The sequence below is a fragment of the Scylla paramamosain genome, chromosome 41 (genome assembly GCF_035594125.1).
Source record: "Scylla paramamosain isolate STU-SP2022 chromosome 41, ASM3559412v1, whole genome shotgun sequence".
Lineage (NCBI taxonomy): Eukaryota > Metazoa > Arthropoda > Malacostraca > Decapoda > Portunidae > Scylla > Scylla paramamosain.
This window is the reverse complement of record NC_087191.1, coordinates 1078916-1084632: the sequence shown is the minus strand read 5'-3', so window position 1 is coordinate 1084632 and position 5717 is coordinate 1078916. Positions and strand designations below refer to the sequence as shown.

At 35.8% G+C, this 5717-nt stretch overlaps 1 long non-coding RNA gene across 1 annotated transcript; it reads right to left on the bottom strand.

The window, feature by feature from the left end:
- Positions 1 to 590: 590 nt before the first annotated feature.
- On the bottom strand, positions 591 to 5323 carry LOC135092851 (uncharacterized). Its single transcript, XR_010263091.1, has 3 exons — positions 5152 to 5323; positions 4627 to 4711; positions 591 to 958 (listed from the first exon to the last, which is right to left on the bottom strand). It is a non-coding gene; the product is annotated as an uncharacterized LOC135092851 (long non-coding RNA).
- Positions 5324 to 5717: the final 394 nt, after the last annotated feature.

Here is a 5717-nt window from a genome sequence, read left to right as displayed (position 1 = left end):
GATTCAGAGTTTGCCAATAAAAGAGATGAACGATATTGACAAACTTTTGCATTAGTATGTGGACAGAATTGACACATTTTTGGTGCTATGACGTTTACCGTGATTTCACTATCCGTGCAAACAGTGCGCTTCTAATTAGTGATGATTGCTCTTACAGTTTCCACAACCGTGGTTAACCTGTCTAGGGTATGAACCTGACTATATAATAAAGTATTAAAGTGAGATGTTACCCAATATAATATTAAATTGTGTCAAGTTTGAATCACAAATAATTAGAGCAGTATGTACAGTAGTGATAATCTTATTTGTACAAAAATCTTTACAACACTGAATTATACGAAAAACAAATAAATAAATAATATTACTAATATTCAGCTTTTGACACACAGCAGCTTTGAACTTTTGAATGAGTGAATTAAAGCAACAGCCAGAATTTACTATGTGAATTTCTGATTTTTCCTTAAGACAGTATATTAATCATGCCCATGACCAAACCTGTTCATGTAATAATATTTTGTGTGTATTACCAAGAATATGGTTATATCGTGAAGACCACCAAACTAATAACTATGCAGAAACCTGTACCTGACCTGTGCATGGACACAGATGTGTGTGTATGTGTGTGTGTGTGTGTAAGTAAGAGAGAGAAACACTCACTTCCCTGAAGAAACATCACAAGGAAACCAAACTGTAATTTATTCCACTGGCTAATTATTTCTTTCTTGCTAATGAAGAGGAACATAAGTAGACATATGATTCCAGGCAGAATGACGAGGGAGATAAATGTTACCATCCACACTTTGGGGCTGAGTGGCAGCGCGAAACCCCAAGGATCCACCTCCAATTTTTTCTGTCCAGCCAATATGCGACTTGAGGTTACCTCCACGGGATAAGTGAAATCAACTGCCCTTGCACGATCAGTTGTCACAGTGAATGGGCCAAGGCCGATATCTACGTCCTGTAGAAGCAAGCCAAAACAATATTTATATTTCTCTCTCTCTCTCTCCCTCTCTCTCTCTCTCTCTCTCTCTCTCTCTCTCTCTCTCTCTCTCTCTCTCTCTCTCTCTCTCTCTCTCTCTCTCTCTTGTAATTGTAACATCGATCGTTTCTCATGAAAACGTACTTGTTAAGAACACACATACGAGTATCTTATCAGCTTTACATGCATTCTTTACAGAATTTTTATATGAAGTGCGTAAAAAAATTATAAAATTGAAATTAATGTGAGGTATACATACGTGTATTTTGTACACCTTATTACCTATAAGAATGGGTGCTAATATAATGGCAAAAACAGCTAACAAATTCATATATTTCGTCATAATGGTTGACAGTTGAGATATGGAAAAAGTCATGCAAAACTAACATTTAACTAATTATGTATAGAGGGGTGGGGGGTTCCATTAATTTTAGACATGATGAATCAAAGCTCTTCCCCTCTAACTGACTGTCTTCAGTCTCTCTCTCATCGCCGCAATGTTGCATCTTGTTATCTTCTACCGTTATTTTCACGCTTACTATTCTTTTGATCTTGAAGCCTCGCTACTCGCTTCTTGCACCACTATTCTATCCACCTCTCTAATGCAATAGTTAAACAGTATTCTCATTCACCCATTTCTCTGGAAAACTCTGGAACTCCCTGCCCCTTTCTGTATTTCCTGCTTCCTATGACTTGAACTCTTTCAAGAGGGAGGTTTTAAGACACTTAACCTCTGCCATTTGAATTCTATTTGACATTGCTCTGGGAACTGGCATTTAAGTGGGCTTTATTATTATTATTAATTTTTTTTTTTTTTTTTTTTTTGCCCATGACCAATGGCCCTCTTACATAAAATAAATAAATAAATACATAAATAAACATTAGAATATTAGCCTATATAGTTATTTCATACAATATTAGCCTATATAGCTATTTCATACATTGATTGATTTCTTATATAATGATAAACATGGGAGTTTTACAATATTAATCAATTTATTTTGGTAAAGACGAGAAAAACTAATTTGATTAAAATATATCAGTCATGATTGACACTTGCGTAAATTTGGTAACTTTTACATGAGTTCAAATCTTAACTGGGTAGCCTGAGATGTGTGTGACAATTATATTTGTGTTTTCCTTTGTTTTATTTGTTTTATTTTTATTTGAAAAATATCACGGTTGGTATAATCTAAATGGTGTCAGAAAATTTATAATGGCTACTCCTTTCCTAGGAGTATTCAGATATTACATTTATGTTCACAGTCAGTGATCAAAATAGGAACCCATAAGCGTCACAACCGTTAATTGTTGCTCAGTCTTTATTAGTTCCAAGAGTCATCAACAGACAAGTCCGCCGTCTTGTTTCTGCAACATCACTCTTTCCAGGATTAGATTTAAGCTTTACATGTGCTTTGTAACACTTTTAGTTTTTGCATGTACTTCATGGAAAAGAAGTTTACGCCCATGCAATTTCCATATTTCACCGTTGCTTAGTTTTCATTAAATAATATTGTGCACACTACGGACATCAGTGGTTCCCAAACTATCTTACATAACGCCCGCTTTTGCTTTAAACAGCACGTCCCTTTCACCTCTTCATTATATTTTAATAAAGCCATGTTTTTACAGTTTGTATCTTTCCGGTGTTTAAGAAAATAAACAAATTTGCTGGGCTAAAAAAAATAAAATAAAATAAAATAAAATAAAATAAGAGAGAAAAAAATAATAATAAAAATATAGGCACGAGGCATTTTTAGTATGTGTACATTTGCTTCAAAAGAAGCAAAAGAGTAAACATTCTTGTGACGGTTTGAATTCTCAGATACATTATTTTCGTGTCTAATGCTATTGCTCTCACATTTTATGTGGTCTTCGTTGCCTGAGTAAAGTCTTTCGGTTTCCAATGGACCACACTCGATAAGGGACGAATTCTCATGTAAATACTGAACATGGCGAAAGCGCAAAGGTGATAGTGTTTACAAGCGAATTCGTCCCTTATCGAGTGTGGTCCATTGGAAACCGAAAGACTTTACTCAGGCAACGAAGATCACATAAAACGTGAGAGCAATAGCACTAGACACGAAAATAATGTATCTGAGAATTCAAACTGTCACAAGAATCCATGAGCCGAATATACCATCTGCCGAATTCATTCTCAGAGCAAGAGGGAGATGCTCACTCTGTGACGGCATGGTGGAGCAAATGAGGCATCGAACTGTATCTGGCATGCTGTTCACTCGTGCGCTGATCCCGAGTTCTTGATAGACCTCGAACGAACCTACACCGGTGTGGCAGAATGAAATATCCGGACAGTCTGGGCGACCAACTTATCGTAGACACTTGTTCGTGGAGCGGGGTGCGGTGAGGTGGTTTATCAAAGCGTCGGAGGGGGGAGGTAAGCTGACGATGTTGTTTGATATAGTAAACTATGATATTTTGGATCAATCAGCACGATGTTTCATATGAAGTTCGATTTTTTAGTTATTCATTATCCTAATACCCTAAAAGTTTTGTTAACGCTAATAATAGTGTATCGCGAATATTAACATGCTACAAGATCATTGAGTAACAAGTATATTGATACTATAAAGGGAAATATTAAAGGAATGTGGCTGACGTACGTCATCGTTCGGTTGTAGCTTATCATTTTTTTTTTTTTTTCATTTTCTGTTGTTAAAAAGTTATTTAACTATTATAACCATTGTAACGATTTCAAACAATTTTTAAGACGCCTTTCCTATTCATGAGTCTAAATTTAACCCAACCTATTCCTAACTTAGCCTAAACCAGTCTAGCAAGTTCAAGAGTGATTGGCAAGTATTCGGAAATATGCGTCGGGCACTGGTGGGCTGCAAGTGGGTAATGCCACGCACGTCTGGCAGCGAACATAGCATCCGCATCCGGACACCCTGGACAGTTCACTCTGCCACAGCGGCATGGCATGCCGCGAGCGGAATGGCGTATTGCGGCTGCGTGGGGCTCACTTCCCTTCGTTTTCATTCCTGCTTTATTATAGGGAGCAAGTTCGGATTTTTTTTTTTTTTTCTTTTTTCTTATACTGATTCCGAAAAAAAAAAAAAAAAAAAAAAACAGACCCGGTCACGATCGCCATATTACCGCTACTTCCTCCAGCAACAGAAACCATGATATATTCCGCACACTAAGCATGAACTGTGAAGACATGACGAGCCTATTAATTCGATTTCTGATGAGTACAGATCAGATACTTGTTCTTGGAGTAATTTCATTAAATACATACTATTATATTTTTCATTTATTTATTTATTTTTATTTCATTGTTTATTTATTTATTTTATCTATTTTTTTTTTTTTTTTTTTTTTCTCTAACATGACTCCACGCCTTCTATCCTACTCACGTCACTGTGTGGGAGCGCTTTACAGTTTGGGAACCACTGCGCTAGATCATGAAATTACATGAAAAAAAAAAAAATGTAAAGCACTGTTTATCATATATATATATATATATATATATATATATATATATATATATATATATATATATATATATATATATATATATATATATATATAATTATTATTATTATCCAAATTATTCAAATAATTCAAAGCAAACTTCATTCACCGAAAAATAAAATAAGCTTGAAAAAAAAATAAAAAATTACCCCTCTGTAGACCAGCCCCACCATTCCAGTCCAAGTACCATCTTCTCTCTTCATGCCGTATGAGTTATCATGGACGAAACTGTACCTGGAATGACAACATAATTCTTCAGGAGATGTGCAAATGTGATATGCAAATTGTACATTACATATTATACACGAAACCAGCCACAGAACGCCCGATTTCTGATTTGTCAAAGCAATCTCAGCATGAGAGGCATTATCAACAAATGCGGAGTATATGGTGTTTGTAGGGAAAATTTGTTTACGTTGGCACAGAATGGTTTGGTAATATAAGAAAATGTAATACACACACACCAAGAAAAAAAAATACACTTGTTATGACCTGGCAGTAACGAATCAGCGTGCAACTTGCAAACTCGCGTCTGCTCGTGTAGCTTCTTCGTTCAATTTCCAGGGACCGGACTTGAGATGTCGTGACAGAAATGAAGATATATTTTCAGGGTTATTAATTGCATGCACCTTATAAATGCACAAGCTATAATATTATCTTGTTTGAAAACGTACGAGAAATTTACTCCCTGAGCGACGTAATCCATCACGTCGACCATGTAACCATCAAACACGACTCTCTGCCCAGAGTGGGAGGTTGCGTCCTCCACAGTGAACTTCCGGTGCATCGCGTCTTCCGTCATGGCCACGAGAAGGTTCGGCATGGTGCTTAGTCTGAAAATTCATAAAAGAATGATACACATTTTAATTATAATAAACAAATTATGTGAGTGAAAAAAAAAGGCTTGGGAAGTTTTTTTTTTATACTGTAGCCTAAAGTTGATTCCCAACACCCTGCAAAGTTTAAAATCATACTAGAATGTTTTTTTTTTTTTTTTTTCTTAATTTGTGGATACCAAATTTGCAGTAAATTCATTAACGTTATGTGACAAAGAAAAAATAAATAGATAATAAAGTGATACTATTTTTTCTACAAATTATCGATCAACAGCTGAATTATAAAACAGAATATCACTTCTTAATAACTTAGTAAACTTCTCTGGGAAAGTCTGATGATCTTGTGTCACGTTCATTCCTGAGCCTGGCGTCCAGACGGCGACCACAAGTGGCTGCAGGTTAGG